Source organism: Schistocerca gregaria, chromosome X, assembly GCF_023897955.1.
Source record: "Schistocerca gregaria isolate iqSchGreg1 chromosome X, iqSchGreg1.2, whole genome shotgun sequence".
NCBI lineage: Eukaryota > Metazoa > Arthropoda > Insecta > Orthoptera > Acrididae > Schistocerca > Schistocerca gregaria.
The window spans coordinates 570586412-570606481 of NC_064931.1; positions in this window are offsets into that span (position 1 = coordinate 570586412).

The following is a 20070-nucleotide window of genomic DNA, read 5'->3' on the forward strand; positions in this document are numbered from 1 at the left end:
GTGCTTATTTCTGCGTGTTACTACTTTTATTGAAGTAATTCACCGATTCATTCTCAAGTTTTTCGTTTAACACTTCGTCTTCATACTTTCTGAATGTAAATATATCTCCAGTTCTGAAAAATTCATTTTATGCTCTTTGTTTAGTCGTTGGACTACTTTGACATTTTGCTCTATTTTTCCAAATGGGTGTCCTGTACTAGGTATGTGTGTAGCTATTGTTCACGTATGTCTGTTATGTCTGTAGGCTTTAATATGCACAGTGTTCCTGGTGCTGAATTTTCGGCCTATTAGTCCTAGGTAGAACATGGAGCATTCCTGACGATGAACCATTATGGCAGCATATTATTAATTAACAAAGGATAAAAAGAAGAAGAAACATTATGATGACATCCCACCACAGTGGGTTATTTAAAACAAATAATTCGGAAGATTTTGACAGTTGATTTCGAATGGCTGGCTGCACTGTCGCTATTGGAAGGTTGTACGGTTGGTGACTGCGTAGACAGCGATGCAAGCATGTCCTAACCAAGACCATCGTGGGCGCCTTGCGTCTTTGTCAGTAGGTAATATGCGCGCGCACACACACACACACACACACACACACACACACATACACACACACACAACGTACAACTAGATCCTGTTGGTCTGCTTAGACTTCATGTACCACGCAACAAAACTGAAGCTTTTGTTCCATATTTTCTCATGATACCAAAGAACACACACTGAGCCATTTTACAACAACAACGATTGTAGTGCTCCCTATCTGCAAACACAAATTCGTAAGTCCCATAGTTTTTGTAAAAAATATATACTGACTGATGATTATGGCTTCTCTGACATGAAAACTGCTCTGTTATGGGAAAGTTTTATGTTACTCCAGTGGTGTTCTACCTCAGATAGTGACGATGTACCATATGCATACTCACAGCAAGCCCACACCAGATTTGATTCTTGAATGTTAGTGTGTCATGCAGAGTTGTGTTTCATAGTGGTCCTACAGTATACTTGAGCTAGTGCATTGGAGAAACTGTTTTACCGTATGGCTGCCAAATTTTATAGGAATCCACATCTACATCTACATTTATACTCCACAAGCCTTCCAGCGGTTTGTGGTGGAGGGCACTTTACGTGCCACTGATGTTAAGACTGACATTCTTCGCCGGTACTGAAACGGCGAAACATAAGTAGACAGTCAACATAGGCCTGGACAAGATGAGTGCTGGTTTACTCGTAACGCTGTTTTATCACACACCATCTGCAACAGTTTGAAACACATCCTCTCGTAGAATCGAAGTACTGCAACATGTTCAGTTGCATGAATAGAAACATAAAATATTTAAAAGTGTGCGCCTGTATACGAGTGCACTCTTTCCGGTAAAATAGTTTAATTGTTCGTGGGCGGTCTTTTACTGAGATAGTCTGATCACCTATTTGATACACAGCTACTGCGTGGGGTTGTTGAGGAGGGGGAGAACTAGGCTTAACTAAGGGTTGAACATTTGTGACCAAAATATTTATTGAACAATGTGTGCTTAATAGATCGATCAAACCAATTTAGAAAAATTTACTACTAAGCTTTCAACAATTAATTAAAAACACTTTAAGAACAACAACGACAAGTCTCAAAAGTAATTAAATTTGGTAAATATGCATATCCATGATCATGTGCTGCAGTGTTTACTTTGCATTTAAGTAAGACTTCGATACACTGTCACAAGGATCCACATTGTACTGATAAAACATAGGAAACCCAAACTGTTGTGTGTGGTTATGAAAATAGCTGTGTTCAAGGACAACAAATGAGTTTTACATTTAACTGTGACAGCTATGGTAGCAAATACTTCCAACAGCTCACATTAGAGAGCCAAGGAAATTTGTTGCAGTTCCTTGAGAATTAATTACTTATCACTAAGATTCGATTCCTATAATGAGTGACCATGTAATTATTAGGACACCAAAAAAATTTTAGTACTAGCTTATGGTACAGAAGAACGACGTAAGAATTTAAAACAGTATGTATGCTTCAAAACAACAGCTGCAACAAGAGAAAACACGACTTTGCGGCTGAAAAGAAAGCCATGGGCTAGAGCCCATGACCGCCTTGTGGATGGCTTCCTGTAGGCGCCGCTCAGCAGCACCAGTATTGGTGGGGCAGTACGACTTCTGCATACAGGGAGAGTGAGACGGACGGCCCTACATCTGCTGCTAGACCGTTAATGGCTACTAAAAATAGAGATACACTAAATACAGAGCCCCGCGGGACCCCATTCTCCTGGATATGGCGGAACTATGGGAGGCACCAACTTGGACACGGAAAGTACAAAGCGACAAGAAATTCTCGATAAAAATCGGGCGCGGGCCTCTGATACCCCACTTGTATAATGTGCTAAGCATATGATGTCGCCAAGTGGTGTCATACGCTTTTCGTAAATAAAAAAAGACAGCAACAAGATGTTGCTCAGCATACTCACGATTGATGCTTAGGCAAGCAGGAAGTCTGAGTTGGTATTTTAAGAGTTCTAATAGCTGTGAAGGTGGGTAAGGCGCATAAGCAGATGGCGCCATACTAGGAACGACAATAGAAGGAACATTTTGCGAGCCTCATTCTGTCCCCATATTCACTCAACGGAAGTACGAGTAATATACCTCATCATAAGTTCTAAGACGGCACACTTCCAGCTTAACCTAGGAATGGCAACCACGGAGGAATAAAGTTTCAGTCACCTCGAGTACTCTGAAGAAACCAGGATGAAAACTTATTCTCGTACACTTGGACCCAAGCGGAATAGCGAAGTCCAGTCGACCGGCAGAGAAAGCGCACGGCTCAAATCACAAGCCACACCTGAAGAGCCCTTCCTGCTCCGCCACCTGCCGCCGTCCGGTTTCCTCTTCACACTGCCACTTGCTTACATTAAAACAGCACAACTTCTTCTAGAGGCACAAATGGCATACAGAAGACGTACCTTGACTTGTCGGTACAGAACGGCTCAATCTCCCCCTCCCCCTACAAAAAATGAGACTCAGACAAGGTTTTACGAACATTCAATTTCTTCTGACCTCGTTTTAAAAAAATGTTCAAATGTGTGTGAAATCTTATGGGACTTAACTGCTAAGGTCATCAGTCCCTAAGCTTACACACTACTTAACCTAAATTATCCTAAGGACAAACACACACACCCATGCCCGAGGGAGGACTCGAACCTCCGCCGGGACCATGACCTCGTTTTACTTGACTCAGATAGATCCTGAGTTCGTCTCCGTTGTCCTACTTGTTGATCCTGAATGTGACTGGAGTGGGAAATTCCAACACTATACGATTCCAGAAAATGAAGAGAGAGCTTACTAGGAACCTTACCACATGAACACCTTTTTGACAAAGTCTTTTTGGCAAAGTCTACTTTAACGTTTTGTAGACGACGTCCCTTGTTGTACTAAGCCGATTCTCTGCTATGGGTGCGCTGAATATTGGCCTTAACCCTTCACCAGGCATTCTCGGTAGACTCGGCAATGGCGTTGTTGGGGAATAGATCTTGTATGCACCACAAGTTGGCTAAGGGAGCATAAAGGGTATAAGATATCCTAAGTGAAGCAGGAGTAGTCTGATGGGTTTCATGTCTTGCGATATTAAAGGTGTAATTTAATCAGAGCAAGGTACTGACCCACCAAATTTGAGCTTCAGAGTGGAAGGCAATAAGTGAGGATTTCAAATTGCGACTGACACGTTCCGTGAATGATGACTGGGGATAGCAGGGCATACTGGCAACATTTTTAAATCTGGAGAGGAAACAAAAGTTAGAAAACTCTCTAGAAGAAAAAGCAAGAGCATTATCACTAACTAAGACTCTAGAGGGTCCAAACCAAGCAAACATTTTATTCAAATAGCTAATACTCTGTGCAACTGTAATTCCTCCCCCCCCCCCCTAATAACCACGGTCTACTACCAAAATGGTACCAGCTACGGCGTAGGGTTGTCTAGAAGGGGGAGGACCAGTCCATTGTTAGAACTGAACATTTGTGATCAAAATATTTATTGAACAACGTATGCTTGAAAGATCAATCACACCAATTAAGAAAAAAATACTTTTAAGCTTTCAACAATTAGTTAAAAATCGTTAAGAACAAAAACAAGTCTCAAAAGTGATTATATTTTATGAATATGACATCCCATACATGTGCCGCTATGTTTGCTTTCCATTCACGTAAGACTTGAATACACTGTCGCATTGACCCACTTTGTGCTTTTAAAACGTCGGAAACCCAAAATGTTATATATGGTTATGAAAATATCTATGTTCAAGGACAATAAATGAGGTTTGCACTTAACGACAACTTTCTGGAAGCTAATACTTTCAACAACTCACAAGACTTAGGCAAAGAAATTTGTTGGAGTTCCTTGGGATTTAATCACTTATCACGAAGTTTCAATTCCTATAATGAGACACCATATTACTATTAGGTCAGAATTGTTTTGCACAGGCTTATGTGACAAGAGCAGCAGAAGAATTTAACACAGTATCTATGCTTCAAAACGACAGCTACCAGAAGAAGAAGTATTTGTCTCACAAACAATTTAGGAATTAGCCATATCGTATTTTCTGACAGCCTGTTTACTGATATACAATTGCTTGGTTCAACAGAATGTGCCACAACACAGTTGATAAAAGTAATAAAAACTTACTAAAACAATGACCTTAAAATTTACATTCAGTTCCCCAAAAACACACAAGCAGACACTTCCAAAAAATACAAAATAAAAAACCGAGACAAGTGTATTGTGTCGTCAGGCAGTATCCTTGGTCCCTGCGGGTACTGTTGATCAAGAAGCAGTGCAACACAAGACCTCAGAATCCAACCGGCTGCAACCAGGTGGTTATTCAGAGTAAGGCAGACATAGACAGCTCCCAGATAACCGAGACAATTATACGCGTGGAGGTAGTAACTGCTAAGAAAAAGGATATTTAAGTTCAACAAATAATTAAATCATAAATGATCTTTTACCTCTCAATCATGAAACTGGAAACAATGTGGCTATGAGTGTAATTACACATCCACATACCAATAAAGGGGCAGAAACCAAGCCCTCCAGTATTAAAAATCAAAAGACAAATTGGGCATTATCACTGAACACACATCAAAATGTCACCAAGCAGATAAGAATATTCGCCCACCAGCCACAAATCAATTCCAAAACAACGCCCAATGGCCTAACGGTGGCAAGTGACCGGCACGCAGGACTGAACAACAAGATTTGAATCGATGTACACGGGTGGAAAACGAATTTCTGTTACATTAGTAGACAACACCTTACGTACCAAGAAACTGGCACCAAACATTTTCTCTCAGAATAAGTAAACTAGTAAGCATGAAAGGCATTCATGTAGTCAGTGAGATAACTTAAACCGAAGTCCTCAAATCTACCATATATAAGAACGTAAAAACACAGTATGTCTTAATTACAGAAAATCACAAATGTAAGCTGGTATAATAAGCAGTTGGTACAAACACGGGCAGGCCTCTTGAACCCACACTCAACGTACCCAGGATCGGGCCTGTCTCCAAACTCAACAGAAGTAAAGTACGTCACCATAGTTGTAAGACGGTACACTTCCATTGTAACCAAGGCTTCGCAAACACTGACTTCCGCAGGAGGAAAGCTTCTGCCGTCTTGTGTCTTCCGGAGCCGCCAGGATTAAAAATTATTTTCGGACACGCGGTTCCAGGTGGGACACCGAAGTCCAGTCGTCAGACACAGAAATCACACTGCCTGAAGAGCATCTCGTGCTTCGGCGCCTGCGCCGTCCGACTCACTCCCCACACTGCTACGTGCTTACGTCAAAACGGCACGCCCTCCGCTAGAGTCAAAGATGGCATTCGGAAGACGTACTGCGAGCTATCGTCACGGTACGACTCTCTATTAACACTGACGGGGAGAAAGTGTTTTTATGGAAGAAAGCTGCAATCTGCTTTGAAACACTACATAGATGCTTCCACTCATCTAGGAATAATATTACTTCAACATCACAGTACTGAGGATTTTTGAACACCACCATTCCACTGGATTTAACTCATGATACAACAGCTTTACCATGCAGACGGAGACGCGTTTACAGGCGCTATGATTCAAGCCGTAACTGACTATAAACAACATTATTTTTGATGGCATGGTTGGCCTTTGAAAGTTCTCAATTGACGGGTTGAGCGACTTGTCGATAGTTGTTAACATGTATTTTAGAAACATTTTTAAAACTTGTGTGTGAAATGACAGTTGTGATTACTAACGTAGAATAATTTTGTTCCACCTCACTGAGGCGCTGCGAAGGGACCTTATGTCTTTATCCAGCGTCCTGCTTCATGTCGCACATTGCTTATCAGTACTGGCTAGCTTCGGCTTGTGCTCAGTGCACATGCGTCTGGTCTCAGCTAGAATTATGAACGTGCATGTAATTATATCAGGAATGTTTGGATATACGCCATCCACGGATGTACTTATACAGGTCATATGAATTTTACCACAATAAATCTCGCTTACGCGAATATTGGGACTAGGGACATGAGTAGGCTCTAATACAGATATTAAGACAAAAAACCGAAGCACCACGAAGGAGCTATGGAAATTGGTCACAGGTATCTACGGAAAAAGCAAGACTGTCAACTTTGGAAGCAGATAGATGAATGTGAGGCAAATTCAACACGCAGCTGGCGAGGGTAGTAAACATGTCGATATCAGGACTTAAACTGTTTGCGAAATTGCTTCCGCGTACCCAGTTAGACAGTAACCTCGCAGAGAGATGCATGAGCAACATACGCAGCTGTCCGGATTTGAGAGAGGGCATGTAGTTTGCCTCAAAGAAGCCAGTTGGAGTAATCGGCGAATTGCTCGACACTTGAGTAGGAGCGATGCGAGTAATCCACGATGTTGACAGGAATCGGTGAACCAGGGACGAAAACAGCCAGCATCAAGAAGGAAGCAGTCGACTTAGAGAGACGACAGAACGCGCTCAGAGCCTCAGATTCATCGTTATCATCTATCCGACTGGAACTGGTGCTTCACAAGGACCATTAATAGGCGGTTCTCACGGTGCCCCTTGCACCGATTACCACTGACCTCTGTACACCAGCAAGCCCGTCTGCAGAAGTGCCGGGAATATTCGGTCTCGAATCTCATTGAATGGAGTAGAATTGTCTTCAGTGGTGAGTCCCGCTTCGAAATGAGCCCCAACGATCAGCGAAGACGTCTCTGGAAACGTCCCAGATAGCAGTGGGACACCAGTCTCACTGTCATGCACCATAAGATCCGACAACCGCGAGTGACGTTCTGGGGTGCCATTTCATTTCATAGCAGGACAGCTTTGGTTGCCGTCTGTGGCACCTCTACAGCACAGTTACACGTCGACGATATTCTACGTTCCGTTTTGTTGCCCTTCATGGCATCTACATCTACATCTACATACATATTCCGCAATCCACGATACGGTGCGTGGCGGAGGGTACCTCGTACCACACCTAGCATCTTGTCTCCTTGCTCCACTCCCAAACAGAACGAGGGAAAAATGACTGCCTATATACCTCTGTACAAGCCCTAATCTCTCTTATCTTATCTTTGTGGTCTTTCGGCGAAATGTTAGTTGGCGGCAGTAAAAGTGTATTGCAGTCAGCCTCAAATGATGGTTCTCTAAATTTTCTCAGTAGCGATTCACGAAAAGAACGCCTCCTTTCCTCTAGAGACTCCCACCCGAGTTCCTGAAGCATTTCCGTAACACTCGCGTGATGATCAAACCTACCAGTAACAAATCTAGCTGTGAACTGCTTCTACGTCATCCCTCAATCCGACCTGATAGTGTTCCCAAACGCTCGAGCAGTACTCAAGAATAGGTCGTATTAGTGTTTTATAAGCGGTCTCCTTTACTGATGAACCACATCTTCCCAAAATTCTAGCAATGAACTGAAGACGACTATCCGCCTTCCCCACAATTGCCATTACGTGCTTGTCCCACTTCATGTCGCTCTGCAATGGTACGCCCAAATATTTAATCGACGTGACTGTGTCAAGCGCTACACTACTAATGGAGTATTCAAACTTTACAGGATACTTTTTCCTATTCATCTCCATTAATTTACATTTATCTATATTTAGAGTTAGCTGCCATTCTTTACACCAATCACAAATCCTGTCCAAGTCATCTTGTATCCTCCTACAGTCACTCAACGACATCTTTCCGTACACCACAGCATCATCAGCAAACATCCGCACATTGCTATCCACCCTATCCAAAAGATCCTTTATGTAGCTAGAAAACAACAGCGGACCTACCACACTTCCCTGGGGCACTCCAGATGACACCCTCACCTCCGATGAACACTCACCATCAAGGACAACGTACTGGGTTCTATTACTTAAGAAGTCTTCGAGCCACTCACATACTTGGGAACCAATCCCATATGCCCGTACCTTAGTTAGGATTCTGCAGTGGGGCACCGTTTCAAACGCTTTCCGTAAGTCTGATACCCTTCATCCATGGTTCGCAAGATATCATGTGAAAAAAGGGCGAGTTGCGTTTCGCAGGAGTGATGCTTTCTAAAACCGTGCTGATGCATGGACAGCAACTTCTCTGTCTCAAGGAAATTCATTACATTCGAACTGAGAATATGTTCGAGAATCCTGCAACAAACCGATGTTAAGGATATTGGTCTGTAATTTTGAGCATCCGTTCTTCTACCCTTCTTATATACAGGCGGCACCTGCGCTTTTTTCCAGTCGCTCAGGACTTTACGTTGGGCAAGAGATTCGCGATAAATGCAAGCTAAGTAAGGAGCCAATACAGTAGAGTACTCTCTGTAAAACCGAATTGGAATCCCATCAGGACCTGGGGAATTATTTATTTTCAACCCATTCAGCTGCTTCACAACCCCAGGGTTGTCTATCACTATGTCCTCCATACGGGAATCTGTACGAGAGTCAAACGGCGGTATGTTTGTACGATCCTCCTGCGTGAAAGATTTCTCAAATGCTAAATTTAAAATTTCAGCTTTCGTTTTGCTGTCCTCCGTTGCCAGGCCAGACTGATCAGTGAGTGACTGGATGGAAGCCTCCGACCCGCTTACCGATTTTACGTAAGATCAGAATTTCCTTGGGTTTTCAGCAAGATCTTTTGCTAAGGTATGACGGTGGTAGTGGTTGAATGCTTCGCGCAGCAGCACGAATCTCTACTAACTTTTACCTGTCCTCATTCTCCCGATCTTTCTTGTACCGCGAGTGCAACTGCCTTTTCTTCCTGAGTATTCTCCGAATTGCGCTGTTACACCACGGTGGGTATTTTTCGTCCGAAACCCACTTTTTCGGCACATACTTGTTCAATGCGTGATTTACAATGTGTTTAAAATTTGGCCATAATTCTTCCACGTCCATCGTACCGGAAGTAAATGAAGTCGATTCATTTACTAAGTGGGATGCTTACAACTGCTTATCTGCTCTTTCTAGTAAGAACACTCTCCTAGCCTTCTTGACTGACTTTTTAACTTTCGTAACCATTGTCGTAATGACAACATAATGATCACTAATCCCTGTCTCAACACTGACACTGTCGACGAGATCTGGTCTGTTCGTGGCTACCAGATCTAAAATATTTCCATCACGCGTTGGCTGTCGATTTAGCTGCTCAAAATAGTTTTCGGATAATGTGTTCAAAAGTAATTCACGCGACGGCTTGTCTATACCACCTGTAGTGAATCCATAGATATCCCAGTCTATACTAGGTAGGTTGAAGTCGCCTCCTACTAACATAGCATGATCCGGGTACTTCTGCGATACAGAATGTAGACTCCCTGTGAATGATTCTTGAACTGTCACGGTGGAACCTGGTGGCCGGTAATAACATCCCACAATTAACTTCATTTCCCCTAGCCCTGTTAAACGTGTCCAGATAACTTCACAATCACACTCTTCTTCGACCTCAGTAGACACAATATTTTTGTTAACACCACTTCTTACAGTGTCTAATCTGTCTTTCCGATACACGTTCCAACCCTCACTAAATATTTCAGAACTTCCTATCTCAGGGTTCAGCCAGGTCTCAGTCCCGAGAATAATTTGCCAGCCACACGCTTCCTGGAGGTCAGTAAATTCAGGAACTTCATTCCGAACACTCTGAAAATTTACTGCTAATACCTTGATAGCTCAAGTGTCTTTACATTGAGCGCGTCCTGATTTCCCTGCCTGTACGTCGACTGGTGAGTGTTTATCTGGACACCTTGCACTACTGCCTAGCCTAAAAAAAAAACATGTGCACGCCACAAGTACTCTGCTACCCGAGTAGCCGCATCCTTTGTGTAGTGCACCCATGACCTATCTAGGCCCGTCCTACAATTCCCCATCCAATAGCGCAAGTCTAGAAATCTGCAGCCAAGACCGTCCAAGAGTCGACGAAGCCTCTGGTTGAGACCCTCCACTCGGCTCCAAACCAAAGGACCCCGATCCACTCTGGAAACGATGCTCCAAATAGAGAGCTCTGCTTGCACCCCGCGTGCGAGGCCAGCGGTCTTCACCAAATCCGCCAGCCGCCTGTACGAACTGAGGATCGCCTCAGAACTCAAGCGACAGGCATCATTGGTGCCGACGTGAGCAACTACTTGCAGACGACTGCACCCTGTACGCTCGATAGCCGCAGGCAAGGCCGCCTTCACATCTCGGATGAGGTCCCCCGGCAGACAAACCGAGTAAACGTTGGATTTCTTTCCAGCCCTGTACACTATTTCCCTAAGGTGCTCCATCACCCGCCTAACGTTGGAGCTTCCAATAACCAGCAAGCCTTTGCCCCCGTGTGCCTGCTCGGGCCCTGCTGAAGGAGCGGCCACCTGCCCACTGACAGGAGGAACGGGCGAGGCCAGCGGCCAGCCTCCACATTGGCCCTCCGCCTCGAGCGACGCGAACGCGTTGCAGTCCGCCACTCACCCTGACGTGAGGGCGGCCCCAACGCGCCGGGTACACTGGAAGGTGCCTCGGCGGCTGAGTCAGCGGACGCAGCAAGTGACACCTGGGGTGTCTCAAGCGACGCGCCCGACTCTCTGCTGTCGCTGCACCTCGAGGCAGAAGCCTGAAGGCGGCTGACCGTGGCCAACAGCACGTTCAGCTGCTCGCGAACCGCGGCCAGTTCCTCCTGCGCCCGCACACAGCACGCACACACCCTATCCAACCTACTGCTAATATCTAACGACTCCGCGAATTTATACTCTACAGCTATCAATAAGCAATATTACTCCTCTCAAATATGAGAAAACGCAAGGGTTTTATGTAATTAAATATGCAAACGCACAAACACTCGGAAAGAAATTAAGAATCAAACTACAAAACAAATGCGAAAGCTAAATATGCGACTCGCTACTGCACTGCTGCTGCACTGATACATCACCAGCGGCTGCTCAAGGCTCACTCAGTCGTACTGGGCTTACAATTTGGCAAGACAAAGGCCGTCCGCTCACGACGAGAGTTTCTACTGCTTGTCTTCGTGTTTGTCAAACCCTACCTTGGCCAACAAGGTCGCCTCACTTCTCCGCAATTGAGAAAGTTTGGAGTATCATGGACAGGGCCCTCCACCCAGCTCGGGATTTTGACAATATAAATTTGGCACAATATCCCTCAGGAGAACATCCAACTACTCTGTCAGTTAATGCCAAGCCGAATAACTCCTTAAGCTATTTCTCTTGAATAAATCATCCAATTTTTATGAAATTACAATAATTTGTTTGTCTGTATATATGCATCGCGTCTACCTATTTTCACCCCATTCAGATAATTCTTTCATGGTTCGTTTCCTTTTGTCTTAGTGTATATGTAAACAGTAGGCTCAAGGACAGAAATTTACGTGGAACTACTGTGTACAGCGTAAAGTAGTTGTCAGACGACGATCCGCTATATAATGGGCGCAAGTGGCGTCTTGAGCTCGCGGTAACAGCGTATGAAAGGATTGCCATACGACATCTTATTTGAAAAGAAATTACGAAATTTGTGTGTTCCAAGGAGAGGGCGATTACGCACACAGTACAGCGCCTGTGTGTTAGCAAAATCACATACCAGCGGTGTGGAATCCTGGCATCGCGTAACTGGAATAATTTGCTGTATCAATAAAAAAAATTGATCAAAGGGTCTCTACCTAGCACAGCACAGAACGTAGATGGTTCCTGCTGGACTAGATCAAATTTGTGGGCGGGGAATGGTTGGCGGGAGCTCGATTCCCATTGGACGACCTCCCCTCCCCGCCTTCCCTCTCCCTCCCCTGGGTGGCTTTGTCATGTGTCACCGCTGCACAACTGAATCAGCTGTGAAATGACAGCAAAGGTCACTTGCAGATTGGCTCGCGTGTCCATTGACCCTCTAGGGAACATGTAAGGCTAGGCGAAAATTGAGACGCGTCTATTATGTGCGACGTGATACGACACTACAGCGCGGCACGTGCCGCACGAGTCGCGCGGGTCCAGCGCATATTGCGACGCGTTCACACTTCACACGCACCGACTGGCGATGCTCTGCGCTGACAGAACCGAAGTGCGCGCAACCTGTCATCTTTCTCAAACGATTTTACAGAAACTATTCACTGAAACTATTTGATTTTTGCCATATTTGTAGCGTTATATGTCAGCTTCGTGGTGAAGTGCCCATCATCTCCCTAATGGCCATTCTTATTGTGATGTACACGTTTTAGTAAGACACTAGCCAAAACTCAAAAAGTTTGAAACGAAAATTAGGGGTCTCTACGATTTTGCGTTTGATGCGTATTAGACCATATGTTGTTGCGTATGAAATTTAGCTAACATGTTGAGTTTTTGTTTAGACTTGGGCACAGTTTCTTGCGCCGCGCGTCACGTGTGCCTCGCTAGCACCGTGGGAAATTTGCGGCGGGCAGGGGAAAAGTGGCCCGGCCATATGCTCTCATCGGGCCGGCGCATAAGAGCAGTGGTAGTATTACTCATACGATAAATATTGACTTATTGTATACTAAATTTTATTGCCTTTGTGCAGTGTTTCGTTTTTCACCATTTTAACGCTCCAGCTTTTTTCGTTAGTACGTTATACTTTTCTGTTATTTGTATCTGTATAGTTGTGTTTTGTTTTTCTTTTGTCAAGAAGAATGGATACTTCAGTAACTGGTGAGCCACTGGCCGCTGGAATTTTATCATATGCCTCCGCGAAGTTTTCAGATCGCAAGGAGGGACAGAGGCTAGAGAATAAGGAAGCAAGCAATATTATAAAATCATGTGATTAAGAAGCAAGGCAGGTAAGTAAAAAAGGTTATCTTCTCGCTCCCTAGTATGCTGGCGTATCTGTACGATCTGTTACAAAAATTTGGAAAGGGATAATGGCTCTGAGCACTATGGGACTTAACTTCTGTGGTCATCAGTCCCCTAGAACTTAGAACTACTTAAACCTTACTAACCTAAGGACTTCACACACATCCATGCCCGAGGCAGGATTCGAACCTGCGACCGTAGCAGTCCCGTGGTTCCGGACTGCGCGCCTAGAACCACTAGACCACCGCGGCCGGTGGAAAGGGATAATCTCCACAGGTGTAATCTGTTTGTGCTCCTGATAAGAAACGTCCAAGATCTGAAGTATAGAAGTCTCACTGTGATTACTTGGATATGGATGTTATAATGTAATACGACACACTGTACTACGTGCATGTGAACATCACATTTCCACTGCAAGCTATAAACAGTTGAAAAGCAGTCACAAATAACAATGTTTTAATTGGTTTGCCGTGATGAGAAGAAGCATTTAAATTGTTCCATGCACATTACCAGCCTTAATAAACTAATTATACAACAGGCTACACAAAAGAAGAAAATGGTCGGTATTATTACGAAAGTAGGAATATCTTAAAAGAGTGTTATGATTAGATATATTTAATTTGTTGAAATGTACTGCTGCCAAAGGCAGATCTACTTTCATGAAAATGTTTTTCGAACTCCAATTCACAGCTTGTTCATTCCTGTCGCGCACATTATTCTCTGCTGCTGACAATACACTGACCATTGTGTTGTGCGACAGATCGATTGTTTATTTTTCTCAATAACAACTATTTTATTCGCGATCACACATTGTTAGTTTGGCAAGCCGTAGGTGAGTAACCAGTATCTGTCACGTGCCTATCATTCTGTAAGGGGTCCGTAGGCCCTTACTGTAACTTTGCACTTGGCACAGGTCGATAGGGCGAACAATCGATTGTGACGTGTTGCGAGAGCGAGTGTCGAGATGCGCCAGAGTGGTTGGCGGGAATGGTGTGTGTGTGGAGGCCATTATTGGAATACAGGGTGTTTTTAACCGAGAAGGGTGTCACCATCGCCGTGGTTGGACCCCTAAATAATAAATAAATAGCGGGAAAGTGATGAAGTATCTTTATAATAGTGATCAGTGACGTTACTAGTGCCGATATTTAGTTTCGCGACTACCGCGCCGGCCTAACCTTGGATTGCAGTGTTGGATGCTGTGATGGATTAGCATGTGACGATAATGGCAAATGAAGAAAGCCTGTGCTGAGATTAGCCGTAATTAGATATGTATGACGAAGGAAGTGGCTGTCTCCTTTTTGTGTTTTGAGAAGAATATAAGTTCATAATTAGTAAAACTGTGTTGGTGTTCCTTATTACCATACATTGAGTATTATAGTATTGAACAGGACGAACTGGAAAGTAACAACTTCCGTAGCAGTCAATTCCGGTTACCAGCCCCATTAGGTTCACGGTCATGTTAATAATAAATATTGGGCTGCTATTCGATCAGATTAGGTCGGGAGTAAAACGGAGGTGTTACAATTCCGTCTGAAGGAACCCTCATCATTATTTCAATACTGCTCAGATCAAGAGAAGGAATAAAATCCTTTTGTAAGTTTCCATTCCAGTCACTCAGTGTTAAAAATACGATGGGTTACGAGGGTTCCACCAAAATTCCGACAGAATTGGCAATCTGTTTTTGTGTGAGTCGTTAACCTTTTCTCATTCGAAGAAGCATCACCGTTTGTGAGTAACGACCACATTTCTCTTGGTGACTGGTTTAATTGTACTTTCCCAAACTCATCTGACAGCAGCTATTGAGACAGAATTCTGATACGGAGAGCCTCATTAAACAAGTAATTGGCAATCACAGAGCTCAATAACTTACAAAAAACCTCATAGTGTCGGTTTGCAGTAACACAAAAGAAGAAATTTCATGTTCATTTTCATACTAGGAAGCTCGTGTTTCGCTAGCTGTCGATAACTCTTAAAAATTATAGTCATAGGAGTGAAATAAATGAAAATGGGGGTATAAGTACTAATATATCGCCATAGATAAGAAAGTTCGGTGTGTTTAAGAATTGGCAAAACACTCTCCTTCTTGTGTGCCACCATTTGCTAAACTTTCGTTTCGATGTCTCAAGCGGTTCAGGAGGTATGAGAGATGTTACGAGCATTTCATTCACGAGGGCGTGAGATCGGAAGTGAGCGCTCTACATGGGATCAATTTTCTCGAGATCGGAGGCAGATAGAAACCTCCCAAGTCTAATAAAAAATTCAACATGTTAGCCAAATTTCATATGCAGCAACGTATGGTGAAATACGCACCAAACGCAAAATCATAGAGACCCCTAATTTTCGTTGCAAACTTTTTGAGTTTTGCGTAGTGTCTTACTAAAACGTATACATCACAATAAGAACGACCATTAGGGAGATGATGGGCACTTCGCCACGAAGCTGACATATAACGCTACAAGTAAGGCAAAAATCAAATACTTTCAGTGAATAGTTTCTGTAAAATCGTTAGAGAAAATTAACAGGTTGCCCGCGCTTCGGTTCCGTCAGCGCAGAGCGTCGCCTGTCGGCGCGTGCGAAATGTGGTATACGCGTCACAATATGTCTTTGCACCTGGCGTAGCTGCCCGTTTGATAGCTCCTCGGAGTGATCTCAAATAAGCTACAACTGGCATAGCTGCCGGTGACGCTCTTCTGAGCGCCACAAACCAGCGCAAGCCGCTTAACGCTCCCAGCCGCTAAGCGGCAAGAGTTTCGGGTCAACTTCCCGCAACTCCGGTTGCAAACCTCCCCAGCGGGTCTCTCCCGTCCTTTGGTAGAGTAATCTCAGCGTCAGGGGCCCGTTCACGTCGGATAACCCCGCGAACTGTAGGCCGCTCTTTTCTATCCGCGCTGTCTTGGGCCGCGCATTGCACAACGCGCAGATAGGTCGTAGGGACTCCCCTCTTCCGCAGGGACACAATACACTGCACTTTCACTGAAAAAAGCAATAATTGTCGTTTTGTAAAAAGAGCAAAATTGTCATACATCCTTCCCTATCCGAATAAAATTCCTCCAAGCAGCAAAGATGTCTGATCTTTCCTGTGCTTCCCCACCATTAACCCGCAGCAAAGCTGCAGCTCAAGAGCCGGGAATGCCGGCTACTTCCGCCAGCATTTCCGTCCCACTGTACACCTTCCAAGAGGCAGTCGGCTTGAAGGACAAGCAGATTGTAGATCAGCAAGAGCTGATCGCACTGCTGATGGGCAGTGAAATCGCACAAACAGCAACACTCACACCACACACATAAGCGCTTGCTGAAAACTCGAAAGATATGCCCCCTCTTTCACCTCCGGCGGCCCAGGCACCGACGGAATTGGAGCCAGAGACGACGGAGGACACAACTAACACGGAAGACGGACCGTGGCAGCAGGTCGGTCCGCGACGCAGACAGCAGCCAAACACGCAAGCAAGTGAGCCCACTAACTCAAGTGTGTGGTGTACACGTCTCATTTTGCGCCTAGCTCCAACCTCCACGCTGTATGGTGAGGCATGGACATCAAACACCACGGCCATGGTGGCCGAGCGGTTCTAGGGACTTCAGTCTGGAACCGCGCGACCGCTACGATCGCAGGTTCGAATCCTGCCTCGGGCATGGATGTGTGTGATGTCTTTAGGTTAGTTAGGTTTAAGTAGTTCTAAGTTCTAAGGGACTGTTGACCTCAGATGTTAAGTCCCATAGTGCTCAGAGCCATTTAAACCATAGATGTTCACGACGACAGCACGCGAAGAGCCCATCAGATTGTCGTTTCCGAGATGCTCGCTCCCAGGCACAGACCAGAAACAGCGTGCCCTTTGTCACATTCGTTTATGTCAGCGCATTTTCCCTTTTTCGGTCCATATCGTCGCTAGAACGATTCTCGTTTGTATACTTTCTGTGCTACTTTACATGTCTGCAGTTCGACAATGATGCATTCAGTCTGGCGGTGGGCAATAACCATAATGGTTTGGCTCATCGGTGTACCTCTTACCCTACATAGGCTATTCCATTACTAGTGTAGAACCTAAAGTTACTATGACACTTTTATTTGTTCTTTTACCTTTTCATTTCATAATAACGCAGCCAAATACCCGCGAGAGAAATAGAGAAGTTAGCCCTACTTATTGCTCGGCCAGCTTATACTAATGACAGAAGATAGAACTTTCGTCAGGATATTTGTCACTGGTACATGCACTTAATGTGGTGAACTAATTTAAACGTAGGAGTGTTAAAGCGTAACAAAAAACTACATGTTGCCATTTGAGTAGTTATTAGTCTTGTTATCGTTCATTATGCCAAATAAGAATGGTATTAAATTTCTATGTGGCACGTTTTCCAAGTTGAAGTAGAATAAAGTCAAGCGACTTACAGTCTGTCAAGTTAATCAGTGGAAAAATGTATTTGACAACAAACTAAAATATTATACACAAACATCATATATAAACAAAAGAAAAATGCAATTACGATTAATAATACGTCCAGTTACGCTCAACGTCGATAATTGCTTGGTATTTCCGAGACATGCTTCATCCAGTTTACCGCGTATTCACTTGGAGGAGGCCTCCACATGCGTAGAATTTGCGTTGAGAGCTGCTTCAAAGTGGAATTATTTTTTCCTTAAAACTTATTTTTGATGTAAGACCATACACTTTCAATAGGAGTAGCATCAGAGGACTGTGAGGGACAATCCAGTACCTGCACATCTTCTCCTTTTTCCAGTCGCTGCATAGCCTGCTGCGGTTCTTCGGAACATTGTCCTCCTTCAGTGTCCAATCTTCATTTTTGTCGATGAACCAACGTTTGGCAGTCGGTATCAAAAACAAATTTGTAACATTTCCTGTGCATTTCAAGTTTCGCTAAACACGTGCAAATCCCAGACAAGAATTCAAAGTAAGCTAATGCTTTATGGGCATTGCATGAAGGACAAAGGTTCCCTCTAGTAGTTTGTGAAAGAACTAAGGCGATGTCTTTTACCATCAGTGTGTAATGCCGACCACGCTCTTACTGAAGACTAAGCGTCTAGGGCACTGAGAAAGTTTATGATGTCTGTTTTCGCTGGCTAGTGGCTAGCCGCAGAATTAATGTGCAGCGTAAATAAAGTTCACGCTTCTTGTCACCTGGCGCACATTCAGTTGAGCTGCCAGACGGGACCAGTTTTTGCAGATACTGGGCTAGTTACTGGTATTTTACGAGAGTAATATTTTACCAGCCTCAGTAGAACTGACGTTTGCAAGCACTTTTATATGCATTTAAAATTCTTATGAATCTCGAAAGATTGTCGGCCCAGCGGCCATATCACATGACATTCATTGCCAATGCAAACATTTCTGCGAAGAATATTTCGTAGTGTACACACTGGCACTAATAAAAAACAAAAATATTTGTCAGTTAATGTGGGTGGCAAATATTTTTCAGTAGATAATTCAGGGAGATGAAGAGAACTAGTTTTTGTTGCATTCATTGTACAGGGTGTTTCGTGTACGGCATACGCGTTGTCTCCGGTGTTGTTACGTGAATCCGTACCTCCGTAGCCAGGTTGGCATCACCACCTGGTGCTCCGGCCCGTTGCTCGGACCTTCGGGATGTGGTGTATCCGTTGTAAACGATAACAATCCAAACCAGTTAGGAGAGGCGTTAGAAATAAGTCAAAGAAATGGCTCTATCAGTTAGCACTTTAGAGTGGCGTGTCAGCAGTAACTTCTCACAGTGCTGTGCACTAACTCAAACTGAGACGGTTCAGAGTATATGTAGTGCACTGACGGACCAATTCAGATACTGCTGCTCAGCATCAGTACTACAGCTCTTCATTACAGTCTATTCATGATGAAGAGGCTCATCGTGAAATGCTCTTTGTTTCCGATTAAGCATTCCTGTATTCATGCATTTACTTGAAATCGCAGAAGAATAGACGTTCGACTTCTTAACAGCTTCATCAGTTATATCAAGAGCTTCTGTATGATGTGGAAAAGGAATATGATGTGCGATTAGTGCAACATTAATTACTGAACCTATATTTTTCCACCAAAACATCTACTAAGCCGATTGTTTGCGTACACCATATCTTTTAGTATTCCTCAAGAATCGTATGGATTTAAAGGTGAGGAACGGGACCAGAAATCTATGTTACTACCACAACCTTCTCGTGATATTATCATAGACGAATCAGCAGCGTGTAATCTTGCATTGTCCCACATGAAATAACTGCCTGTCGTTAGTTGTTAATTCTCTGGCAACAAGTTGCAGTATATTGTCCACATACCTGTCAGAAAAAATGCAGAGTATGATTTTGGGATTCTCGACAGCACAGTCACCACCGTCCTTGCTGGGTGGAATCTTGCCAACATCGTGAGGAGCAATATCTTTCCCCAAAGTCCATGTTTACAATGTACTGAAGTCCAATTTCCAAACGTAAAAACCGCCTTTATGATGCGCTGAACTGTGGCACTTAAAATCAATGGACAAAAATAAGCTGCGCTGTCGAGCTATCCATTCAGAGCTCGTTGACGTTCTCTCTTCAGCACTTAATGAGGCCGAACATTATCTACAGATTCATAAAAGTATTACACTGGTGTCAGCATCAGCGAGGTTGGTAGACAGGTTTACAGCCATGCTGAGGGTTGCCATCAGTCCACATATCAAAAACTTGTAGTTGAAACATGCTGGACCGAAACTGGTATGCTACAAGCTTCACATATGGATGCATCTTCCCGCTGGAGGAGGAAACCATATGTCAATGGACAGTGTTCTGTTCTTAGTCTGGTGAAGTATAAT